The sequence below is a fragment of the Lepidochelys kempii genome, chromosome 5, assembly GCF_965140265.1.
Source record: "Lepidochelys kempii isolate rLepKem1 chromosome 5, rLepKem1.hap2, whole genome shotgun sequence".
In the NCBI taxonomy this organism is placed as follows: domain Eukaryota; kingdom Metazoa; phylum Chordata; order Testudines; family Cheloniidae; genus Lepidochelys; species Lepidochelys kempii.
In genome coordinates, this window is record NC_133260.1 from 16,360,129 (window position 1) to 16,387,722 (window position 27,594).

At 43.6% G+C, this 27,594-nt stretch overlaps 1 protein-coding gene across 6 annotated transcripts in view; it reads right to left on the reverse strand.

The window, feature by feature from the left end:
• The window catches only part of MYO5B (myosin VB), a 372,896-nt gene that overhangs the window by 216,996 nt on the left and 128,306 nt on the right, over nt 1-27,594 (reverse strand). The window lies entirely within an intron of this gene.

A 27,594-nucleotide genomic window follows, 5' to 3' on the forward strand; every position in this document is an offset into this window, starting at 1 on the left:
AGTCTCTAGAGCTCTCTTTGCTAACAGGATTTGGGGTACCCCATTCCAAGTGTTGACTGGTGGGGTGATGGCTAGTTATGGACGTGTGTTTGTGTAAGTGGTGAAAGTTGCTTAGCTATACCACAAGTTATATATCAGTTTTGGTCTCCCACATTCCCAAACCCATTATCTGTTCTGTTTGCCAACACTTCTACGATTATTACTAATATTTGTTATTTATATTCCAGTAGTCCCTACAGGTCCCAGTTAATACTTGGGTGTACAAATTGATTCTAATTGTGTGATAAACTGTGGAAAAGCGAGTATAAATTTATGAAGTGTCACAATAACCTGTAACAATAAATACCAATGGTGGCAAGAGCAAAAGGGAAACAGACAGACAATTAGTTTAAACAAAAAGACCTACTGCTATAAAACTCAAGGACTCTGTTAAGATCATGCCTAGTAAACAACAGAAAGTCAGAGATTCCGAGGCCAGAAGATATTATTGTGATCATCTAGTCTGACCTCTGATAGAACACAGGCCATAGAACTTCCCCAAAATAATTCCTAGAGCAGATCTTTTTGAAAAAGACATCCAATCTTGATTTTAAAATAGTCAGTGATGGAGAATCCACCATGATCTTTGGTAAATCGTTCCAACAATTAATAACTCTCACTGTTAAAAAATGTACGCCTTATTATTTCCTGTCTGAATTTGTCAACTTCCAGCCACTAAAGCATGTTATAGCTTTCTCTGCTAGATTGAAGAGCTCATTATTAAATATTTGTTCCCCCAGTAGGTACTTACAGACTGATCAAGTCACCCCTTATTATTAATCTAAACAGAGTGAGCTCCTTGAGTCCAAATAAGGGTGTGTCTACACGGCATGCTTCTCTTGGCAGCATGTACAGTACATACCTGTGTAACCCCTCTGCCCTAGCGTGGGTATAGTTTGCAGTGTAGACCATGAGGCATGGCTTAGGTGAGTAAAGACATGCCTTGAAGAGCGTGGATATGAACTCAGGTACATACCCAACATGGATCTCTACTCGCCCAAGCCACACCACACCACCTATGCTGCTGTTTTTAGCCGTTTAGTGTCTGGCAGTGGGGAAAGGCTCTGGCAATTCCCAGCTGCCTGAGCCATTCCCTACCACAGGGAAAGTCTCCAGCAGCAGGGAGAGGCTCTGGCATGGGGGAGGCAGAGCCTTTCCCGGCTGCCTCCCCGCCGCCAGAGGCTTTCACTGACAAGTGTAGCTATATACACCACAATATGGATGTGGTGGGTTTTTCAACCACCGCCAGTGGTGTGTAGTGTAGACATGGCCGTGGTCATGTTTTCTAATTCTTTCATCCTCCAGGCCAATTTATTAACAGCCCAGCAGCACTGGAAGATCAACAGTCCACCACACAACCAGAAAGGGAGACCTTTTGCACATTCATTTGGGGAAGGGAGAGGAGAGAAGAGAGCTATAAAAATGGAAAATTTAGTCAATAAAAGAGTGTGCACGCACCTGCAAATAGATCACCTACCAAAAATGGACCCAATTTCATTGAGGCCAAAACTATTTCTTGTGAATAGTTCACCAGCAATGGTATATACCAGATATAATGAAAACAAATTCCTTCCTACTGGCAAAGCCCACCTCTAAATTAGTTAGAGCCTTTTGCTGTCAAAGCACCAGGAGCCTTAAATCCTATATACTGTTTCAGTAACATCGTAACCACCTCACCTAGATTTTTTTATAATTAATTTTTTTTATTCATTTTCATAAAGAAACGGACAATGAAAAGTACAAACATGATAAATGACTGATGGCTTGTGTGTGTTTCCAAATGCCGCATGCATCACAGAATCTGTAATACAATTATCGAATTATGCAGTTTTATAACTCATCAAAGCCGTAAGGCCGGACGATACAAAACCAGGCAATACTACATAGACATAACATGTTAGGGCTGGGGTAACAGTAGTAAAAACCAGAGAGAAGACAGAATTATTCACATTAGTCTACAGCCTTAATCTTTCAGCCAGCTGTGCCAAATTCAGTTCCACTCTGTCCTGGCCCGTCATTCTTCCCTCATGCATTTTATGAGATACACAGGCTATTCTTTTACTTTTTGGACACCTCTGTTCTCCTGTTTTACTGGGCAAATACCCTCATCTGATACAGTTTCTTCCAAGACATCAGCACCAGAGTCTTGGTCAGCCTTAAAAATGCTTGAAGCCCTCCTGCACCTGGCTCTCTTCTCCTTTCCAAGTATTTACAATTCTTCCATCAGCTATTTCTGACCGAAGCGACTCTCTGCTAATTGCCTCTGGCTCACTCTTTCTAATCTGACACTGGATATTGCAAAAAAAATTTTAAGTCACATTTTTCTTTCCCAGTCAACAATCTGAATCCAAGGTGTTTCTTTCTCTCTTTCTGCTAGGACAAAGAGTTGCCTGCCGCTGCTGTTCAGAAAATGCTTAGATTTCCCTTTTTAAGTTCTTCTTCCTCTTCATCTACCCTCACCATTAGGCAAATTGTCTAAGTCCTTTTAACTCATGTCTAACATCTTACAGGTACTGACATGCTTATTTGACAGCTGCCTTTCTAAAAAGCTGTAACGGACAAGGTTGTGCGTTGGTTTGGGTTTTGCAAGATCTCGGGGGGGCTGGTTGGTTGTTTTTGCTTTATAAACACCAAGAGCAAGGAGCCAGGTCTCATTAGATCCAAAATCCACAAAAAGGAATTTCTGAGGAGCAGGGATGGCTGATGAATGGCTGAAGTTCTGATCCCTCTTTACTGTAAAGCTAGGGTTTAAAAAAACAAAAACAAAACCTCCACTCAAAAGTTAAGGAATGACCTCTCTCATGACTCCTCTAGAGGTAAGGATTTTGCAAAAGTCCCAAGTTAATTCAAATGTTTAAATGCCTAACAATAGAATGAGACAAGCAATTTTTAATGGATGAACTGGCAATGAATACCAGCAAAAAAATATCAGGAAAAACCTCAACAGCAAAAGCATCAGAGCGGCCTGTACATTTTGTATGCAGTACACATCTTTGTTTAGTTCTTTAATGCACACTTGCTAAATCTACCTACCTATATTCTGGCAAATCTAAAATATTTCTCTACTTTTCACATATGATCATTGTATTTGTTGGATCAATTTTATTCCTCTCTTGCATTTCTGCCTGGGGTTAATTTTCCTGCCAATTCCCACCCTTTCTTTCACTGCACAGTTTTAATCCTCCCGTGTGATGACTCAGATGTGAGCTTCTGTCAAAGAACAGAAGCTTTTTCTGATTCACTGCTCTCATATTACGAATAAGTAAAGGTTCTGAATTAACCTTCCCCTCCTCCTGCTCAATCAGGCCCCAATCCTGCATCTGATAGCATAGAGAAGGACTGCTGACCCATGTACAGGCATGGTGCCTTCAGTGTCATAATCTTGGACAACCCTATGTTCACTCAACATTGTAGCTTCAAGGACTCTCAACTGGTAACACTCATATTCAAGGCGACTTGGGTTTGTAACCACTACTGCCTGCCACAGAGTCACTTTTGCTCATCTTGATGACTCTCCGCACGTAAACTAAGGAGGCCATGCAACAGCATGGGGATCACTCTGGTATCCAAGCCAAAATCTTACCTCCAAAATATCCCAGAGCATTCACTACTGTGAGAGCTATTTTTGAGTGCAGAACGGTCACTCTGTTTGCTCATCAGCTGCACAGTCAGAACTTGTTATTTTGTACAGGGTTTCAAGATACACCGAGTATGAAAATATAATGTGAAACCAGATTCATTTTCTCTTCCCCACTGTCTAGCAAAGCACTCTTTGTTGGGAGATTATTCTTATTAACAAATACCCAACACGAAGAGTTCTGTTCTGCTAGGATCAGGTAGCTATACTATATATGCTGGTAGAATGAATTTCAGGATGCGATACTTCTGATGTTATTTACTATTTGGGGTTGTCATAAATATAAAGGGAAGGGTAAACCCCTTTGAAATCCCTCCTGGCCAGGGGAAAGCTCCTCTCACCTGTAAAGGGTTAAGAAGCTAAAGGTAACCTCGCTGGCACCTGACCAAAATGACCAATGAGGAGACAAGATACTTTCAAAAGCTGGGAGGAGGGAGAGAAACAAAGGGTCTGTGTCTGTCTGTAGTCGTCTTGGCCAGGGACAGAACAGGAATGGAGTCTTAGAACTTTTAGTAAGTAATCTAGCTAGGTATGTGTTAGATTATGATTTCTTTAAATGGCTAAGAAAAGAATTGTGCTGAATAGAATAACTATTTCTGTCTGTGTATCTTTTTTGTAACTTAAGGTTTTGCCTAGAGGGGTTCTCTATGTTTTTGAATCTAATTACCCTGTAAGATATCTACCATCCTGATTTTACAGGGGGGATTTCTTTATTTCTATTTACTTCTATTTTTTATTAAAAGTCTTCTTGTAAAACACTGAATGCTTTTTCATTGTTCTCAGATCCAAGGGTTTGGGTCTGTGGTCACCTATGCAAATTGGTGAGGCTTTTTATCCAACATTTCCCAGGAAAGGGGGGGTGCAAGTGTTGGGAGGATTGTTCAGTGTTCTTAAGATCCAAGGGTCTGGGTCTGTAGTCACCTAGGCAAATTGGTGAGGCTTTTTACCAAACCTTGTCCAGGAAGTGGGGTGCAAGGTTTTGGGAAGTATTTTGGGGGGAAGGACGCGTCCAAACAGCTCTTCCCCAGTAACCAGTATTAGTTTGGTGGTGGTAGCGGCCAGTCCAAGGATAACGGGGGTAATATTTTGTACCTTGGGGAAGTTTTGACCTAAGCTGGTAAAGATAAGCTTAGGAGGTTTTTCATGCAGGTCCCCACATCTGTACCCTAGAGTTCAGAGTGGGGGAGGAACCGTGACATGGTGGCACAGTGGTGGGATTAACCTGAAATCATTTTGAGATCCAGTTGAGATTTTTTGAACTAGAAATACAGATTTTAAAAAGGAATTTTTAGGAAGTCCAGAAGCAGCTTTGAAACTGAAAGCAGCTTGGTTTCTCTCTGCTTTGTGGCCAAGCAGAGACAAAAGGGGATTATCTTGTGAATTGCAGGTTTTCTTTGCCTGGAGGCAGGGTACTTAACTCCTGCAGGGAAATTCACAGTCTTCCAACCCAGAGGTTTTTTTTTCTTTTCTTCCTAAAAGTAAATAGGGGGTGTGTGCTCTACCCATTTGCCTGGAGACAAAAGTGGCAGGGTTTTTTTTAGGATTTTGATTTTTTTTTGTTTTACAAGGAGCACAGGTTTGAAAAGAATTTTTTTTTCTTTGGGCTGGGTAAGCAGGTTTCCAAGTAGTTGGAGGTTTTTTGCTTTAATTTGGGCCCAGAGCAGAGACAAGGGAATTGTCTTTTTCTGTAGGCTGATAATCACTATCAGAGAATAGGTATTCTATTCCAGCACAACAAAATTTTACAGCCAAGTTTTGTTTGTTTAGTTCTAAACCTCGGGTGTAAAGTTAGTTAAAAACAGAGAGGTTAGAATGGCCAAATCCTCGGCTCGACTACAGCTGGAATTAGCCAAATTTCAGGCTGAGGAAAAACAAAGGGAACATGAAAGACAGATAGAACTCATGCGGCTGGAGAAGGAGGTACAGGAGGCTGCCCACAAGAGGGAAATGGAGGCAAGGAAGCATGTGGAGGAGATGGAGAGGATAAAGGCCCAGCAGAATATACCAACAAACCCTAGCAATCCTTCTCCAGGTACCACTTCCCATCCCAGAAAGTTCCCCACCTACAAGGCAGGTGATGATACTGAGGCCTTCTTAGAAAACTTCGAAAGGGCCTGCCTTGGGTACAACATCTCTACTGACCAATACATGGTAGAGCTGAGGCCGCAGCTCAGTGGACCCTTAGCTGAGGTGGCAGCTGAAATGCCTAAAGAACATATGAACAAGTATGAACTGTTTAAATCCAAGGCGAGAGTCAGAATGGGGATAACACCCGAGCAGTCTCGTCGGAGGTTCCGAGCCCTAAGGTGGAAACCAGACATGTCATTTACCCGACATGCCTACCACATTGTGAAACATTGGGATGCCTGGATATCAGGAGCAAGTGTTGAATCTCCAGTAAATTTGCCCTTCCTAATGCAAATGGAACAATTCTTAGAGGGTGTTCCTGAGGAAATAGAAAGATACATCCTAGATGGGAAACCCAAAACTGTAATCGAGGCAGGAGAGATTGGAGCCAGATGGGTGGAGGTGGCAGAGAAGAAGAAAACTGGTCGCAGTTGGAGCGGAGACCAGAAGGGACCACCCCAGACCACACCCTATTACCGGGGGCCGCCCAAAGCCCCACCTACCTCCCAAAGAACCCTCCAGACCCCTTATCGTCCCACCACCCCGTTCTCCAGCAACCCACCTCGCCCCGGTGACCCGTCAGCTGGACGATGTTTTAAATGTAACGAGCTGGGGCATGTAAAGGCCAACTGCCCCAAGAACCCCAACAGATTACAGTTCATTGCACCGGAATCACACCAGAGGTCCACAGGCCCAGATACCTCCCAGATACCCTTGGAGCGGAGGGAAACTGTGAGTGTGGGCGGGAAGAAGGTCACCGCGTGGAGGGACACCGGAGCACAAGTGTCAGCTATCCATGCTTCCTTAGTGGACCCCAATTTAATCAACCCAGAGATCCAAGTGACGATTCAACCCTTCAAGTCCAACTCTTTCAATTTGCCTACAGCCAAGTTGCCTCTCCAGTACAAGGGCTGGTCAGGAATGTGGACTTTTGCAGTCTATGATGATTATCCCATCCCCATGCTGTTGGGGGAAGACTTGGCCAATCACGTGAAGCAGGCCAAGAGGGTGGGAACGGTCACCCGCAGCCAGGCTAAACAAGCCGTGGGGCCTAGCTCTGTTCCGGAAACTTCTATCAGGGCCCGGTCAGAGGTGATGGACCCGGACCCCAGGCCAATGTCTGCAACAGCAGTAGTGGATCCAGTCCCAGAGACCCAGACGGAACCAGTCCCAGAACCAGAACCAGTGAATCCAGTACTTGCAACCTCAACACCAGAGGGCCCCACCGAACCTGAACTGGCAGCAGCCGATAACCCTACACAAGAGGCTCAGCCGGAGCCTGAATCCCAACATAGTGCACCAGCGGAGAGCGGTTCACAGTCAACAGAAACAGCTCCATCCCCTATATCGCTTCCCGAGGGACCAAGCCTATGTCCCCAATCCAATGAGGAACTGATGTCTCCAGCATCAAGGGAACAGTTCCAGACCGAACAGGAAGCAGATGAAAGCCTCCAGAGAGCGTGGACGGCGGCATGGAGCAACCCACCGCCTCTCAGCTCTTCTAATCGATCCAGGTTTGTTGTAGAAAGAGGACTTTTATACAAGGAAACTCTTTCTGGGGGACACCAGGAAGACTGGCATCCTCAGAGACAGTTGGTAGTTCCAACTAAATACCGGGCCAAGCTCTTGAGCTTAGCCCATGATCACCCTAGTGGCCATGCTGGGGTAAACAGGACCAAAGACCGTTTGGGGGGGGTCATTCCACTGGGAGGGAATGGGCAAGGATGTTTCTACCTATGTCCAGTCTTGTGAGGTGTGCCAAAGAGTGGGAAAACCCCAAGACCAGGTCAAAGCTCCTCTCCAGCCACTCCCCATCATTGAAGTTCCATTTCAGCGAGTAGCTGTGGATATTCTGGGTCCTTTTCCGAAAAAGACACCCAGAGGAAAGCAGTACATACTGACTTTCATGGATTTTGCCACCCGATGGCCGGAAGCAGTAGCTCTAAGCAACACCAGGGCTAAAAGTGTGTGCCAGGCACTAGCAGACATTTTTGCCAGGGTAGGTTGGCCCTCCGACATCCTCACAGATGCAGGGACTAATTTCCTGGCAGGAACTATGAAAAACCTTTGGGAAGCTCATGGGGTAAATCACTTGGTTGCCACTCCTTACCATCATCAAACAAATGGCATGGTGGAGAAGTTGAATGGAACTTTGGGGGCCATGATACGTAAATTCGTAAATGAGCACTCCAATGATTGGGACCGAGTATTGCAGCAGTTGCTCTTTGCCTACAGAGCTGTACCACATCCCAGTTTAGGGTTTTCCCCATTTGAACTTGTATATGGCCGTGAGGTTAAGGGGCCATTGCAGTTGGTGAAGCAGCAATGGGAGGGATTTACACCTTCTCCAGGAACTAACATTCTGGACTTTGTAACCAACCTACAAAACACCCTCCGAACCTCTTTAGCCCTTGCTAGAGAAAACTTACAGGATGCTCAAAAAGAGCAAAAAGCCTGGTATGATAAACATGCCAGAGAGCGTTCCTTCAAAGTAGGAGACCAGGTCATGGTCTTAAAGGCGCTCCAGGCCCATAAAATGGAAGCATCGTGGGAAGGGCCATTCGTGGTCCAGGAGCGCCTGGGAGCTGTTAATTATCTCATAGCATTCCCCACCTCCAACCGAAAGCCTAAGGTGTATCATATTAATTCTCTAAAGCCCTTTTATTCCAGAGAATTAAAGGTTTGTCAGTTTACAGCCCAGGGAGGAGACGACGCTGAGTGGCCTGAAGGTGTCTATTACGAAGGGAAATGTGCTGGTGGTGTGGAAGAGGTGAACCTCTCCATGACCCTTGGGCGTATGCAGCGACAGCAGATCCAGGAGCTGTGCACTAGCTACGCGCCAACGTTCTCAGCCACCCCAGGACTGACTGAACGGGCATACCACTCCATTGACACAGGTAATGCTCACCCAATTAGGGTCCACCCTTACCGGGTGTCTCCTCAAGCTAAAACTGCTATAGAACGGGAGATCCAGGATATGTTACAGATGGGTATAATCCGCCCCTCTGAAAGTGCATGGGCATCTCCAGTGGTTCTAGTTCCCAAACCAGATGGGGAAATACGTTTTTGCGTGGACTACCGTAAGCTAAATGCTGTAACTCGCCCAGACAACTATCCAATGCCACGCACTGATGAACTATTAGAGAAACTGGGACGGGCCCAGTTCATCTCTACCTTGGACTTAACCAAGGGGTACTGGCAGGTACCGCTAGATGAATCTGCCAAGGAAAGGTCAGCCTTCATCACACATCTCGGGCTGTATGAATTTAATGTACTCCCTTTCGGGCTGCGAAATGCACCCGCCACTTTCCAAAGACTTGTAGATGGTCTCCTAGCGGGATTAGGAGAATATGCAGTCACCTACCTTGACGATGTGGCCATATTTTCGGATTCCTGGGCAGACCACCTGGAACATCTACAAAAAGTCCTTGAGCGCATAAGGGAGGCAGGACTAACTGTTAAGGCTAAGAAGTGTCAAATAGGCCTAAACAGAGTGACTTACCTTGGACACCAGGTGGGTCAAAGAACGATCAGCCCCCTACAGGCCAAAGTGGATGCTATCCAAAAGTGGCCTGTCCCAAAGTCAAAGAAACAGGTTCAATCCTTCTTAGGCTTGGCCGGTTATTACAGACGATTTGTACCGCACTACAGCCAAATCGCTGCCCCACTGACAGACCTAACCAAAAAGAAACAGCCAAATGCTGTTCAGTGGACCGGAAAGTGTCAGAAGGCCTTTAACAAGCTTAAAGCGACACTCATGTCTGACCCTGTACTAAGGGCCCCAGACTTTGACAAACCGTTCCTAGTAACCACAGATGCATCCGAGCGTGGTGTGGGAGCAGTTTTAATGCAGAAAGGACCTGATCAAGAATTCCACCCTGTAGTGTTTCTCAGCAAAAAACTGTCTGAGAGGGAAAGCAACTGGTCAGTCACTGAAAAAGAATGTTATGCCATTGTCTACGCTCTGGAAAAGCTACGCCCATATGTTTGGGGACGGCGTTTCCACCTGCAAACAGACCATGCTGCACTAAAGTGGCTTCACACCGTCAAAGAAACTAACAAAAAACTTCTTCGGTGGAGTTTAGCTCTCCAAGATTTTGATTTCGACATCCAACACATCTCAGGAGCTTCTAACAAAGTGGCTGATGCACTCTCCCGTGAAAGTTTCCCAGAATCAACTGGTTAAAATCGTCCTTGAGATGTGGAAAATATTGTTAGTCTTTATGTACTTGGTAGTATATTTAGAGATGCATGTGTCTTATTAACTCTGTTTTCCTAGAGCTCCAGGAAGAAATCCCAGCCAGTGTTTCACCCTAGCTGAGATTTGGGGGGCGTGTCATAAATATAAAGGGAAGGGTAAACCCCTTTGAAATCCCTCCTGGCCAGGGGAAAGCTCCTCTCACCTGTAAAGGGTTAAGAAGCTAAAGGTAACCTCGCTGGCACCTGACCAAAATGACCAATGAGGAGACAAGATACTTTCAAAAGCTGGGAGGAGGGAGAGAAACAAAGGGTCTGTGTCTGTCTGTAGTCGTCTTGGCCAGGGACAGAACAGGAATGGAGTCTTAGAACTTTTAGTAAGTAATCTAGCTAGGTATGTGTTAGATTATGATTTCTTTAAATGGCTAAGAAAAGAATTGTGCTGAATAGAATAACTATTTCTGTCTGTGTATCTTTTTGTAACTTAAGGTTTTGCCTAGAGGGGTTCTCTATGTTTTTGAATCTAATTACCCTGTAAGATATCTACCATCCTGATTTTACAGGGGGGATTTCTTTATTTCTATTTACTTCTATTTTTTATTAAAAGTCTTCTTGTAAAACACTGAATGCTTTTTCATTGTTCTCAGATCCAAGGGTTTGGGTCTGTGGTCACCTATGCAAATTGGTGAGGCTTTTTATCCAACATTTCCCAGGAAAGGGGGGGTGCAAGTGTTGGGAGGATTGTTCAGTGTTCTTAAGATCCAAGGGTCTGGGTCTGTAGTCACCTAGGCAAATTGGTGAGGCTTTTTACCAAACCTTGTCCAGGAAGTGGGGTGCAAGGTTTTGGGAAGTATTTTGGGGGGAAGGACGCGTCCAAACAGCTCTTCCCCAGTAACCAGTATTAGTTTGGTGGTGGTAGCGGCCAGTCCAAGGATAACGGGGGTAATATTTTGTACCTTGGGGAAGTTTTGACCTAAGCTGGTAAAGATAAGCTTAGGAGGTTTTTCATGCAGGTCCCCACATCTGTACCCTAGAGTTCAGAGTGGGGGAGGAACCGTGACAGGGGTGCAGTTATTTCCTGTAATAGCAGACCGTGACAGATTTAAAAGCACAATTTCAGGTTTCAGTGATTTTGTTTCTAGTGTCAGGAGCAAAGTCCAAAATTAGCTCCCCTCACACTTTACTACAGTACAATAGAGTATAACTTATTCCCCTGCAGCTTCCAATTTCTCAATTTCTCAAGCCTACCATAGGTACAATAGACAGTTGGGGATTTGGTCTTTCACTGCACATTTTGCGATAACTAGCATTATCACTTACTAGACTGCAGATCAATGCTGGAGTTTAACTTGCAAAATTACTTTCAGTTTGGATCACGTCAGCAAACTTCTCTTTTGCATTTCTAATTTCTATTTCTTCTACAGTAAATAAGTGCCAGAAGTAAGGCTGTGAAGAGATCCTTAACACGCTGGATTGTACAGTCACAGGAGGAAAGCAACCCTGGAGGGCAAACCAACAATTCTCTTTTCACTGTCATTTCAATAACTCCCACAAGTGTATGTAATCATAGACTGTATCCTACTCCAAATGCCAATTATAGCCACTTTTTGTCCTGTATATAATTGTTCTCTCTGAAGTATGTTTAGTGGGACCCATGCATATGATGAGCTAAAGGCATTTTATTCTATACAGATCAGGAGTGAAATCACAGTATACTTCGAGTTTGCAAGGTTTTGCATTCATAGAACATAGAATATCAGGGTTGGAAGGGACCTCAGAAGGTCATCTAGTCCAACCCCCTGCTCAAAGCAGGACCAATCCCCAACTAAATCATCCCAGCCAGGGCTTTGTCAAGCCTGACCTTAAAAACCTCAAAGGAAGGAGATTCCACCACCTCCCTAGGTAACGCATTCCAGTGCTTCACCACCCTCCTAGTGAAAAAGGTGAGCAAATCTCTTCTCATTTACTTCAAACTTCTCATGTGAGGGTGAGTTTTTGTTGCAGGTTTAAAAAACAATCACTTTAGCCCACGTTTTCTTAACCAGATGTTCCTACTGTATAATCCAAATGGATCTGGAGAGAGCACAATCTGGTGGTTTGACCCTGGATCTAGAGGATCTAGGTCTAATTCTGGTCCTGCCACTGACACCCTGTATGTCTTTTGGCAAGTACCTTAACCTCTTTGTGCCTCTATTTTTCCATTTGTAAAATACTTACCACTGTCATAGAAGTGTCACAAAGGATAGTATTTATTAAGCAGTTTGAGATCCTGCGGTGAAAGACACTAAAGAAATGCAAAGTCTTTTTTCTACCATTAATGTGAGGTTTACATGGGCCAATTCATTTTTATTTTAACATGCAAAACAGCTTTGAAAAACTCGTGCATCTACCCCAAGTATTACTAATTTGAATTACTACATCATCCAGGAGCCCTAGTCATGGACCAGGACCCAGTTAAGCTAGCCTTTATACAAACATAGAACAAAAAGATGGTTCCTACCCAGAGAGCTTACAATCTAAGAGAAAACAGACAGATACAGACAGATGGGGGAGCACAAGGAAACAATGAGATGTTATCATTCTGCAGGATAGGCAATATTATCAGCACACCAGCTGCCTATCAGTTTGATGTATGTACTACAAACAATAACATACTACAGCACAATACTTAGCCTTTCAACTATATCTAAGGGTTTCATTTGCATATTCTAATGGGATTGTCTGTTACTAGTCTGCTCCTTGTACTTGAAAAAGACGTTTATTTTGTTTATTGTATTTATTTGGGGCATATTTTGCACCCCAGTACCCCCTTTCATTTTGCACAGATTGTAAGCATAGCATAGTGCGCATAGCTAAAAGGCTCTCAATATATTATTGTATTTCCTACCAGATTCAGCTACTCCGATCTGGAAATACGTGAGTGGATATGCACATCTAGGTGAGGTTTTGCTTATACTACATTTTATTACCCTTTGAGTTTTTTTGCTCTGGAGGAACAACCCTACTGTCCATCTTTTATGAGCCAGGTGCAGAAGTTCTGCTGGTCCTTATTCTACCCCTCTAATGAGTAGAATCGTAGAATCATAGAATATTAGGGTTGGAGGAAACCTTAGGAGGTCATCTAGTCCAACCCCCTGCTCAAAGCAGGACCAACCCCAACTAAATCATCCCAGCCAGGGCTTTGTCAAGCTGGGCCTTAAAAACCTCTAAGGATGGAGATTCCACCACGTCCCTAGGTAACCCATTCCAGTGCTTCACCACTCTCCTAGTGGAATAGTGTTTCCCAGACACAAATCTATGCGGAATGAGAGCTCTGTTCCAAGAGAGAAGAGCAAGCTGCTCCAGAGAGTGTTGCCCATGTCACTCCATTACATCTGGTAGTTGAGCATACAGTGCTAGAGGCACCGATTTGATTTTGCATTTTATTAAGCATAACACATGGAACTCACATAATTTTTAAAAAAGACAATGAAACATTTTGCATCCTTACTTGTAAATTCCTATTTACAAACTGTTAGGCACTTTTTCTTTGCGGGTCACTCATTCACTGGAGCAAAATGGGATTAATCCCTAACAAGGTCTTCACATTGTGCTGTACAAAAGCTGCCATATGCAGATTCTGTACACAGTTTGTGCTGCTTTATAGCAGGAGAAGGGGAACCTACTTCAATATTTGCCCCAGGATGTGGCAGTTTTGTTTTTTTATATTTTTATACATACATACATATTGTGACAAATTTCCTCGTCTGTCGTGGTGGGTCCTGCACTTATTGGCAGATTTGCTCGCCTCAGAGATTCACGGCAGCCCTCAGTTTGGCCACTTTTGCTAGTGGCTCAAACCTGCCATTCACTCAGCTAACCTCATCATTGGCCAGCCTGGGGAAAAGGAAGGAGAACAATCGCCGCAGTCTCTGCTGGTCCACCTAGTGGGTCGGGGGACAGGCCAGGGACCTTCCCCTCTGGTGGGACCCACAGTCCAGGTCAACTCCTCCTGTATCCCATAGGGAGTTAGAGGGATGGGGGGAACCCGGGCCTGCCCTCTACTCTGGGTTCCAGCCCAGGGCCCTGTGAATCACAGCTGCCTACAGTGTTTCGTGTAACACCTGTGTGACAGCTACAACTCCCTGGGCTACTTCCCCATGGCCTCCTCCAACACCTTCTGTAGCCTCACCACAGGACCTTTTTACTCCTCAGTCCTCCAGCAGCACGCCCTCTCATTCTCAGCTCCTTGTGCGCCCCTCACTGACTGAAGTGAGGTCCTTTTTAAACCAGGTGCCCTGATGAGCCTGCCTGTCTTGATTCCAGCAGCTTTGGCGCCAGATGTCCTAATTAGCCTGTCTACCTTAATTGGTTCCAGCAAATTCCTGATTATTCTGGAACTGCCCCTGTTACCTTACCAGGGAAAAGGGACCTGCTTAACTTGGGGCTAATATATCTGTCTTCCATCACTCTCCTGTAGCCATCTGGCCCGACCCTGTCACAACACACACACACACACACTCTCTCTCTCTCTCACTCTTTATTTAGAATCAGGATACAGAGATAAGCACCTATTTTCTATGCAAAGTATCACTTATTTTGGGAGGCAATGTGGCCTTGATACTAGAGCACTAGACCGGGACTCAGAATCAATAACCATACCCCCCCCCCCCCGCCAATAACTCTATCCTGCACCTCCAATAGGGTAAAGAAAATTTCAAGACAATTCAACTAAGCATGTGGATTTTAGATCCCTAAAAACAGGCAATCCCAGGGGTGCTGGAAAAATTTTTAGAGTGAGGGTGCAGATGATGGAAACCATGTTTTGGTGCATGTTATTACTACTTCAAGCCAGCGGGTGCAGTAGTACCCTTAGTTCCAGCACCACTGGGCAACCCTTAAAAAGAAAGTGACGTTCAACCTTATACTAGAGCAGGGCTGCCTCTCTGCTACAATATATGATCAAGGAGGATGTCCCATACGGTATGAGAAAAGGTGAAAAATAGTTTGTGGGAAGAGACAACCAATTAAGGTGAACTGAACTAGCAAAGCATAGGGTACAAGAAGGGAAGTAAGGGGCATGTAAGAATGAGGGGTGAAATCTTGGCCCATTAAAATCAATGGGAATTTTACCATTGACTTCCATAGGGCCAGGATTTCACCCCCTGGAGACTGAATGTGATACAGAAGGTGATCAAAACCGATGAATCTTCAAATACATTAAGGGCTGTTATAAAGAGGACAGTAATCAATTATTCTCCATGTTCAGCTGAAGGTAAGACAAGATGTAATGGGTTTAATCTGTAGCAAAGAAATTTACTTTATATGTGAGAAAAAACTTTCTAACTATAAGGGTAGTTAAAAGGTCTTCCAAGGGAAGTTGTAGAATCCCCATCACTGGAGATTTTTAAGAACAGGTTAGACAAACACCTCTAAGGGGTGTTCTAGGTTTACCAGGTCCTGCCTCATGGCAGGGGGTTGGACTAGATGACTTCTTGAGGTCCCTGCAGCCCTATATTTCTATCTGATAAGAGCCAATACAGGGACTCAAGAGGTGGGGAGGAGTGACAGTCAAACCAGTGGATGTCGTTATTAGCAATGTGTTGGGATAGAGCATCTCCTCTGTGTACAGTACATACAAGTCCCATTAACATTAATGGGAGCTCTGTGCATACATCAATTGAACAAGCTTGACAGTATAATGCGAGTAGCTTTCTTAATTTAAGAAATTCCACCCCTTTTCACATTTCCTGAACCAGACAGGAAACAGCAAACTTTCCCTGTAACATGTGAATGAACAGCTGAAACACTGGAATTTTCCACATGTATTTATTCTCCCAAGGGGAAAAAATGCAATTCAAACAATTTTCATGTGGGTATGCAGCATATCCAAAGCAGTTTTCGTTTGCGCAGTGACTTTGATGCTTAAGGAACAAAGGATGTGTCACACTGAATTAGATTGCTGGGTTACCTAACCTTGTATCGTGTTTCCAAATGTCTGATGCTTCAGCGAAAGGCAAAGAGACCAAGCCCTAATTTATCTAGCCAAATTAGCAATGCTCCATATTAGAAGAGGGTGGAGGTAGAGGATGGGATTAGAGAATCTTCTTGACCTGCAGCAATTATTTTATGTCCTGAAGCATTAAACCGTTATGGCAATATCTTAGGACAGCAGAACTACAATTATTAGTAATGACCATAAAATCACCGAGGCCTCTCAGACAACCAGCCACAGCGCTTGACTCCATACCTTCCATTAGCACCAAATCCCACAAGTTAACTATGTGCTGTGTATTTGTCTTAAATTAGCACGTTATTCCCTTATTCTCACACTGCATCCATAAACATTTCTAAAGAATCCATCACCATTATATTATGGGGCTGTTACATGTTTGAGTTTTCTCCAAAGAAGGATTGTCTTCAAATAAGGGACAAATCCTCTGCCCTTCTCTTGTTCTAGGTGTTAAGTGGTTTTCCATGTGAACAGTCAGGCTCTTCTGCTCCATCATCTGGGGAAGCCATTCCTGTAGTGATGAGTTTTGTAACATGCCCTGAAGGTGGCAAGATTTAGATGCCTTCTCATCTATTTTGTCCTGACTCCTGGCTACTTACAAGACCACTCTCCTTCCTGTGAATGCTCCCGACAATTGACCATTGCACCACCCCTGTTGACAGGTCTTAGATTTTAAACTCAGTTTGTAAAGGCAGAGCATTCTCCAGGGAAGGCCCTAGACGTCAGAACTCCCTTCACTCTGCTTACGGTTCCAACAGAGCCCAGTTTGATGGCCTTCAGGGTACAGTGCAAGGCCTTGCTGCTCACCCATGAATTTTGCTAGCGAATGGGGCAGATGCAAATGGACTTCTTCCCCTCCACCGTGGAGGGTGCTTGCTGATGCTGTGTTCTATTACTGGTATTAGCTCTAATAGTGTGAGGGGTGTAGGCAGAAGGTAGGTCAATTTTACCTTTCCTTGTACATTAATGGATGCACATTGTAGGGAGAGTGGTCACTTTGGATGAGCTATTACCAGCAGGATAGCGAGTCTGTGTGTGTGGTTTTTGGGAGGGGGGTGAGAGAACCTGGATTTGTGCAGGAAATGGCCCAACTTGATTGTCATGCACATTGTGTAGAGAGTGGTCACTTTGGATGGGCTATCACCAGCAGGAGAGTGAGTTTGTGTGGGGGGGGTGGAGGGTGAGAAAACCTGGATTTGTGCTGGAAATGGCCCAACCTGATGATCACTTTAGATAAGCTATTACCAGCTGGACAGTGGGGTGGGAGGAGGTATTGTTTCATATTCTCTGTGTGTATATAAAGTCTGCTGCAGTTTCCACAGTATGCATCCGATGAAGTGAGCTGTAGCTCACGAAAGCTCATGCTCAAATAAATTGGTGAGTCTCTAAGGTGCCACAAGTCCTCCTTTTCTTTTTGCGAATACAGACTAACACGGCTGTTACTCTGAAACCTGTCATTAATGGATGTTGTAAATTCTGACCGCATGCCTAGACTTTGCGCAATGGTTGTATATTATAAAATACTGACACAAATACGGTAAAATATGGAATTGCCTCCAACTCTTCTCACCAGAATACCAGCTTTTGCAGTCTCTCAAAGTTCTGTAATCCATTGAGCCACCTTCAATGACCTTCACTAGATTTCTCAATCTCCATTATATCTCCTAAAGTGAGGCAACCCAAAGAAAATGGGAGCCTGTCTTCAGCATGAAGGTATAGCACTATTCAATAGGTCACTATACATTCTGTATTGTATTCCAGGCCTTTCTCCTACAACCCAAGCGTCCCTATTTGCCTTTAAAAACCTGCTGCATGCTCAGCAGGCTTCTTTATCGGTCTCTCTATAAAAGACTCCTAAGCGTTTGCTCTCAGAGGATCCTCAAAGTTTAGAGTCCATCGGCATGAGATCACCTTTTTTGTTTTTGCCTATGTGTTTTATGTTACATTTATCCAGGTTGAATTTAAATATTCTGCCCTGCAGGTGAATTGCCTCAACACATTTAAATCCTTCAAAAATCTCATCATCCAGCATAGCTTTTACTAAGCAAAATAACTAGTGTTAACAGCAAACTTCTCCAACTCACTCTCCATTTCCTTCTCAATATGGTTAGTATATATCAGTCTCACTGCTTGAAGGAGCACATGTCAGGACTTTAACGGTCAGCATCTGATTGGAGACTAAATCAATGACAGCTGATTATATTCTTGTTCTATTTGCACATGTACACCAGTCCCCAAAGAGAAATGATTACAAGTGACACTCAAGTAATACCCTCTTTCAAGAATCTTTGTCCAAAACCAAAACCTGTTTTCCAGAAAGCATCAAGAACTGACTTTAGTTAGAAAGTTAAGGCAAAAAGTATACTTCCTTGCTGCTTGCCACAGCTTCCCCACAGAAACCACAACAAAGAAAAACAAACAGTACATTTTCCCAAGATTAAAAACTTGCTCACACACTAAGTCGTAAGACTATAACAAAGCACCATATGGTGGCCACTGCAACAATAATATAATCTGTAACACTGGTCCCAGTATTTATCCACTGTTAATACCATTGCACTCCAAGGACCATCTAATCACTACCACTGTTTCCTACCACTTCACCAGTTTTTAACCCAGAATAAAACTTTGCCTTAAACTCTCCATGCCCTCCAGTGAGAAACCCTATCAAAAAGTATTTTGGAAATCCAAGTGCATGTCCTTTACCTTCTAATGTACTAACTAGAGCTAGTCAAAAAAAAAAATTATGTTGAGACCCTTTCTCGGAAAAAAAAATTGAAGGTTTCCATAGAGATTTTGAATTTTTGAAAAATTTCGACCATCTCTTTTCTAAAAATCCAATATGTTAGAGAGACAGTATCACAGTCACGGACTCTCAAGGACCTTCCTGTCTGCTAGCCTGCTCCTTCCCAGCCAAGGTGTGATCTAGGCCCTTCTCTTCCAGACTTTGCCTTTTTATCTTCTCCCTCAGAGCGATTAGATACAGATCATCATCTAGCCCACCTGGGTTTCATACAGCCTTACTCCATGCCATCACAACACACAAACTCTTTCACCCTACCTGGGCTAGGTGCAGTGTTATCTAGGATTCCCAATCTTTCACTCCAGTTTTTGCCCCTTTTCTGGGGAACCTTTGTGGGATCCTTCTCTCTCTATCCCCTTCTGTAATTCCTTCTCCCCCAGACCATCCTGGGCTCCTGCCAGAGTCTGTCTGGCTTCTTGTGGCTTTTTCTAATTACCTCTCCAGGGAGCTTCTCTATTGACCTTTATAGAGGCCTGCTATCCCTCATTAGGCCTGACAAGGTGGTGACTAATTAGTCACAGGTGGGCTCTGGACCCTCTCTCTCTTAAAGGAGCCAGGCTCATCTATGACACAGCGCTTCCCCTTTCAGATGTTGTGTAGGTTTGATCACCTCAGGTTAGCGACTCTGTCCGAGGCTACATCTACACGACGAGCTTAGGGTGTGATCCCCAGGTCACATACACATATTCGCACTGGCTCAACAACAGTAGCACAAGCCACTGAGCCTTGCCAGTACAAACTTGGAACAGCTAAGCCATGCCACTGCTGTAGCTACTTGTGCTGTAGGTGGCTATCCCTCTATTTATGCTTGTACTAGCTATCAAGCACAAGTATGTGTACACGAGCAGGGAATCAAACCCATGCTTGTAGTGTAGACATAGTGTAAGTGTTGTGCTCGTCTAGTCTTAATTCAAATCTCCATCCATTGCAGACTTTTGACAAGTTAAGCATTTTATACCTGTCAAGGTTCCTTCCCCACTCTGAACTCTAGGGTACAGATGTGGGGACCTGCATGAAAAACCCCCTAAGATTATTTTTACCAGCTTAGGTTAAAACTTCCCCAAGGTACAAACTATTTTACCTTTTGTCCCTGGACTTTACGGCTACCACCATCAAGCGTCTAACAAATATAACAGGGAAAGAGCCCACTTGGAAACGTCTTGCCCCCCAGATCCCCCCCAGCCCTACACCCCCCTTCCTGGGGAAGGCTTGATAAAAATCCTCACCAATTTGCATTGGTGAACACAGACCCAAACCCTTGGATCTTAAGAACAATGAAAAAGCAATCAGCTTCTTAAAAGAAGAATTCTAATTAAAGAAAAGTAAAAGAATCACCTCTGTAAAATCAGGATGGTAAATACCTTACAGGGTAATCAGATTCAAAACATAGAGAATCCCTCTAGGCTAAATCTTAAGTTACAAAAAGACACAAAAACAGGAATATACATTCCATTCAGCACAACTTATTTTATCAATCATTAAACAAAACAGAATCGAACGCATATCTAACTAGATTGCTTACTGACTTTTTACAGGAGTTCTGACCTGCATTCCTGCTCTGGTCCCGGCAAAAGCAACACACAGACAGAGAGAACCCTTTGTTTCTCCCCCATCTCCAGCTTTGAAAGTATCTTGTCTCCTCATTGGTCATTTTGGTCTGGTGCCAGCGAGGTTATCTTTAGCTTCTTAACCCTTTACAGGTGAAAGGGTTTTTCCTCTGGCCAGGAGGAATTTAAAGGTGGTTAGCCTTCCCTTTATATTTATGACAATACCCATGACATCAAAAGAATAGCAGCTTATTAATGAATAAACCAGAGTATAATAGATATTCAGGCCACCAGCCTGCAAGCTGATCCTCATGGGTAGACCCCTGCATTCATGCAAGTCCCATTAGACTTGAGGGGGGCTCCCCATTGGCATAGAATATGCCCAAGTGGTCCATCTGACTGCTGCAGGCCCCAACACATTAGATTCCCTATCCCAGCAAATGTGCAACCATAACGAGTACACTTATTATATAACTCCCTCACGGTCCTTATGCTGCTAGAGGGAGGAAAACAAGAGACTTCCAAGGAGTTCAAACTTTTGAGAACATCAAGTACCACCGAAAGCTTTTTAGAATAAAATATAATTAGTTACATTTTAAAAGACCCACAGTGCACTTACTCCCAGGCATGTTTCACTCAAATAACCACTCGCCTCCAAAAACACACTTTAAAATTGCACCACAGAACCATTTAGAGTCCCTATCTTTTGTTTCTAAGTCTGCAATTACTGTAATATCAGTCCAGGATAAAGAACCTAAAGTAGTTCCAAATAGAGGGTATCATTTTTAGTTTTTTGAAGGTTGTTATTCTGATGTCCCTTTGCAAAGAGAAAATGTCATAGCTTACAGAGCTTAGGCAGCACAAAATTATAGGGGCAGCAGTCAAAGCTAATATACTTAAACCGGGAAGGCAGGTTTCTATTGGTTAGAGTCAGGCTCCCTGGCTTCCCTGTCTATCACACCTAGTGCAGTCAATCATTGACTGGTACAGTGCCATATTAGAGAGATACTGAGAAATAACATCTGGAAACCAGAGTTTCTCAGCTGAAACACACTGTAGAATTAAGGGACAACTTTTTCAGAAGTGACTAGTGATCTTGGCTGTCTCAGTTGTTGGTGCCCAAAATGAAATAACTTAAATAGGGGCCTGATTTTCAAAGATGCTGAGCCTTCACCCTCTGCTCACTTTAACAGACCAAACTAAGTTTTTACTATTTTTTACACTACTGTTTGCACTACAGAACACCACAGCTATTGGGGACTGAGCTGGATTCTATTTTCACTGGGACATCCCTCAATAGTACTGCTGGCCAGGTTCCAACTGTTGAAACTTTACTCTTGATAATAGGTGATCCAAGTACCACCCAGCCAGAAAAAAAACTAGTCCCCTTGCTGCGTTTGCAGAACTGAGCAAATCTGGAATAATCACCCTTTTATTTCTCCACTGAGCAGATTTGAAGTGATTCAGATACAAAACAGTGAAACTCATGCTGCCATTTTTACATAATAGCTTTTCCAGTTTAGAATATTTCTTTTAAAAAAAACCAACAAAACAAAATCAAGCCTAGCATCCCAACACACATGACCAAAAGCAGAACAGCAGAGCATCATTGTAGGCATGACAGTATAAAAATAAAATTCTGCCTCACGGTGGATTATATGCAGAACCTGGGCAAAATTTCACACATTTTAAAAATGCTCTCTCTCGGGTAAACCCACAGACCCTGCCTATAATGGCCAGGAAAGCTGTTTGCAGCTGTCAAGTAAACTAGGTTTAAGCACAGTTCTCCAGAACGATGATAACTAGGGCTGTCTGGAAAACAACAATTCCTTTTCGTGAAAAATGTCACTGTTTTGAAGTTTGGTTTTATTGCAATGCACAGCTGTGAAAGAATAAGAACAGCCAATACCCCAGTGGTCAAGGGATTTGCTTGGGATGTGGGAGACCCAGGTTCAAGTCCCAAATCAGACAGAGCAAGGACTTGAACCTGCGTCTCACATTCCAGATGAATGCCCTAACCACCAAGCTATTGGCTATTCCGGAGTCCCTCCATCCAGAAATTCCATCCTGGACCTGAGGAACCTTTTTCAACAAGATTTTCATTGAAACACATACACTTCTGCAAAAAACATTACGATTTCGACAAAACATTTTTCTATGGAAAATGCTAACAAGGTTTCCAGGCCATTGTAAAGGGCCACAATTCCCAGTACTCTGCATCGGTATGCAAGGATGCTTCTATTCACTTAGATGGATGGTTGCACTGAAGCTGTAATGCCTGTATAATCCAGTGTTCAGCATGAGTGCAGGACGTTCACTAGAGCTGTCCTCGCTCCATTGTGACGACTGGCTCAGCAGTTTGTGGCTGAAGCAACAAGTCAGCCTGGAATTGTTTAATGATTAGAAATATTGACATAAATCTGTTTTTATTTCCCAAAAGTTTTCAAACCTTTCCCAAACAGTTCCTCAGGACAAGAGCTAATAGTGTCAATATTTTTCATACATTTGACATCTTTTATTTTTCACACATTTGTCCCGTAACTTTCCTGTCAAGCTGCTCAGGATTAAAAACTTGACTGCCTCAGCTAGTGAGAAAAAACGTGACCAGATTTGGTTTAAATCTTTCAGAATTACGACCAGCAGACAAAACACCTGCAATATCAGATGCTTTCTGGGAAGTCTTAAAATGGCATCAAGTTAATACACGATCAGTCACTGGTGAACTCACTCACTAAAAGAATGGCAATGGGATATGGAAACATTCCACCTCCAGGTAACTAGTTCAAGTCCCACCCAGTCAGCTAGCAACAAATATAAAAACTGTCGCCAGGAAATTATTTGGTGGCTCCTCAAAATGGCTTGAAGGTCTCATTTCTGTTCTAAATGCCACAACCAGCACATTACCTGTGTTAAAAGTCACAGCAGAGGCAAGCAGAATTCTGTGGCTGTGGGGACTGAACCATTTCTCACCTCCAGGAATGGTGCACTCAAAGCAAGTTTGAAACACATTGGCAAGGTGGTACAAGGAAGCTCGCATTGCTGCCACCCATGCTTGCATAAAGAGAAACATTCATTTTCTTTTGTTGCCCATTTAGCATCTTCCATTGGCACAGATTCCTCCCCATGTAAAGGAATGTCATGTAGTTAATTCTAAATATCGTAAGACAGTTTGTGTGGTTACCTCAATACATATTTGCTGCAAAAATGAAAACCGCCCTACAGATGACATGGCTCACTATGGTCTTAAATACATCAACTCCCAATGTCAAGATCAAAGCTGTCCGGGTCTTTCATATCTAGAGGTCAATAATTTGTTGACATAATGTAAATTAAATCCATATTGAAATAACAGTCAGTACCCAAAGGGGGAAAATGAAGTGTATTTTATCAGTAATCCATGCAAAGGGTCCGTAGGGCTCCTTAGGGAAGTTGCTATTATATCAATAGGGGGTATTAAAAAACTCTTCTACACTCCATTATATCAATAAATACTTTCTTTCACACTGCCACTGAGGGACTCAACAGAACAATTATACATGGATAAAGTCTTATACTCTGTTTCAGTGACACATTATTTCCTTCTTTTATTTAAAGAAATAAAACAAAAGTGTATCAAACACAGAAAACACTAATGTGATAATGAGTATACTCAAGAAATTCCACAGGAAAAACTATCTAAATATTGCAAGTCCTCTTTCACTGGTCTCAGCAACACCGAGAAACAAGGGGCATCATCCGCCCTGGGTCTGATCCTGCAGCATGCTGAGTGCTACCCTCAACACATAGCACCCAAGGGCACTCAATACCTATCAAGATTGGACTCCATGTTTTAGCTTATTTTCTTGTTTTTAGGGGTTGATGTCAGACTTTTAATGGTTTAAGCTTAACAGAGTTTTTTGCATTAGTGCTCCACTAAGAATCAAAGGTTGTAACTATAGAATACCAGACCCACAGAAATGCTGGGCTGGAAGGGGCCTTGAAAAAGTCATCGAGTCCAGCATCCTGCACCAATGTAGGACCAAGTAAACCTAGAAAATCCCTGCCAGGTGTTTGTCCAACCTGTTCTTAAAAACCTTCAGTGATGGAGATTCAACAACCTCCCTTGGAAGCCTGTTCCAGAGCTTAAACTACCCTTATTCAGTAGTTAGAAAGGTTTTCAAAATATCTAATCCAGTGGTCCCCAACCTTTCTGTGGGAATAGCACATTCCTATTCCCAACAGACTGCGGCGGGCACCAAACACACCGCCGCCGTTGCCGTTTCTCGGAGGCATTTCGGCGGGCGGTTCTCAGGTGGCCGTGCTCGGTGGCGACATTTCGGTGGCAGTGTGTCCTGCGGGTGCACACAACTGCCCCGGCGGGCACCATCTGTTGGGGACCCCTGATCTAACCGAAATCTCCCTTGCTGCAGATTAAGCCCATTACTTCTTGTCCTACAGCCAGTGGACATGGAAAACAAAGTGATCACTGTCCTTTTGTTAACAGCCCTTCACATGCCTGAAAACTTATCAAGTCCCCCCTCAGGCTTATTTTCTCAAGTCTAAAGATGCCCAGTTTGTGTTTTTTATAATCTTTCCCCATAGGTCAGGATTGTTAAATCTTTTATAATTTTTGTTGCTCTCCTCTGGACTCTCTCCAATTTAACCACATTTTTCCTGAAGTCTGACACCCAGAACTGGACACAGTACTCCAGCTACTGCCTTACCAGTGCAGAGTAAAGTGGGACAATTATCTCCCATGTCTTACATACAATACCCCTATCAATAAACTTCAGAACATTTAGCCTTTTTAGCAATGGCATCACATTGCTAACTCATTCAATTTATGATCCACTATAAATCCCAGATCCTCTTTCAGCAGTATTACCTCCTAGCCAGTCATTTCCCATTTTGTAGTTGTTTTTCCTTCTTAAGTGTAGTACTTTCCCCTTGTCTTTATTGAATTTCATCCTGTTCTTTCAGACCAATTCTCCAATTTCTCAAGGTTATTTTGAATTCTAATCCTATCCCCTTCCAACTTGGTGTCACCTGCAATTTTTATAGGCACACTCTCCACTCCATTATCCAAGTACCAGGACTGATCCCTGCAGGCCCCCACTAGATATCCCCCCCCAGTTTGACAGCAACCCATTGATAATTACACTGAGCATGGTTTTTTTCAATGAGTTGTGCACCCACCTTATAGTAATTTCATTTAGACCACATTTCCTTATTTGCTTACAAGAACGTCATATGGGACAGTGCAGAAGCCTTACTAAAATCAAGATATACCATGTCTAAGGCTACGTTTTAGTCATGGGTATTTTTAGTAAAAGTCTCACGGGCAATAAACAAAAAGTCACGGCCCCATAACCTGTCCATGACTTTTACTAAAAATACCTGTGACTAAATCTTACCTGCTGGGATTGGGGCGCTCCTGCAGATGACTGCCGCTTGGTGGGGGAGGAAAGGGGACCAGCTGTCTGAGGCTGCAAGAGCAGCAGCCAGTGCGGCTGGCCTCTGGGTTTCCCCAACTGCTGGGGTAGTCCTGGGGTCAGCTGCACCAGCGCTGCAAAATTCACAGAGGTCATGGAAGATGAATGATTCGCAGTCTTAATCACGTCTACTGCTGCACCCCCATCCACTAGGTCTGACAGAGAAGGAAATTCTTTATAATGCTATTATCCACTGGGTGCTTACAAACTGATCGCTTAATACATTTATCCCAGTATCTTTCCAGATATTGAAGTTAGGCTGACTAGTCTATAATTCCCCAGGTCCTCTTTGTTCCCCTTTTTAAAGAGAGTTACTGTGTTTGCCCTTCTCCAGTCTTCTGGGACCTTACCAGTCCTTCATGGGTTCTCAAAGATAATTGCTAACAGTTTTGAGATTGCTTCAACTAGTTCCTTACATACCCTAGGATGGATTTCCTCAGGTCCTGCCAACTCAAATACATGCAATTTACCTCAGTGTTCTTTATCCTATTTTCTCCCTATTTTGGTGTATGTTCCTTCCTCCCTTGTTGTTAATATTAATTGTGTTGAGTATCTGGTCATCATTAACCTTTTTTTAGTGAAGACTGAAGCAAATAGGCATTAAATACTTATGCAGGCTCTTACAGTCAGGTAAGATGTGGTAAGACAAGACAAGACAAGACACCGTCAGAAGATAAGATACTGGGCTATATAGACTTTTTGTCTCATCCAGTATGGCCGTTCTTATGTTTGCTTAGAGAGCAAACAGTTGCATAGACTCCTGGCTCTCAACAAATGCAATACTCAAAGTTTCTACTGAGTTTTAATATAATAGCCCAAGTGCAGACGTGGAATGGGTGGGTAACATGCCATTTCAGCCAGTGGAGCTGCACAGGCTTGTGGTGGCCTGAATTTGGCTCATGGACTGCGGTCCTGCTTTTGTAGCAGTGATGATAGAGCTGCCTTATAACGAATACCAGTGGTAAAAACATAATGAACCACAGATATGCACTCTTAGGTCACTGCTGAAGAAGGGCTAGGCAAGACATCCCATCAATGTATGAAAGCACTCGTGTGGATTTTTTAAACTCTACCTGGCATATGAGCTTACAGGTTTCAACATGGATGATTTAAATTGTTTTTGGTCTCAGTCAGATTATTTAACCCAAGAATTCCAGTACAAGACTGATTGCTCCAAGTCATTTACAGCGATTTGTGTGTCCTTGTGGGAACTCACTCCTAGGGTAACCAGGTAGCAAGTGTGAAGTATCAGGTCACTTTTTTTTGAGGTATAGTTGTGTATGTAAGACAAAGCCCCTATTATCGGGATGTCTGGTCACCCTGCTTACATAGGGGCAACGTGACCGGAGATTCTAGGGTCAATCACAGCTGTAAAAAATGTATGGGTTCCCAATGACCTCGTGAACTAGTGGGCTGCCCTACAGTGTCTCATCACTAGCCAATTGTCTACATGGGATGGAGCGGCAGTCTGATGTACAACTCCACTCAGCACATATTGAGGCCATCTACAGACTCAGCAAAAAGTTGATTAAAAAGGAATTGTGAAACGCTTGTTTATTGAAGCTGCCACAACCACTAGGGACCAGTGAAAGCTAGTGTACCACAACGTGTACTGGCATCAGGCAGACAACCAGATAGGATGCTGCCACAGGAACCAGGATATTCTGAACTTCAAAAGAGTTGGAATCCTCAGAGATCAAAGGACTGCTGAAAGACTGCTGAGGTGAGTTTGGGAGCAGAAAGTGTGGTACACCCCACTTAGGGGGGGTGGCTGGCATAAG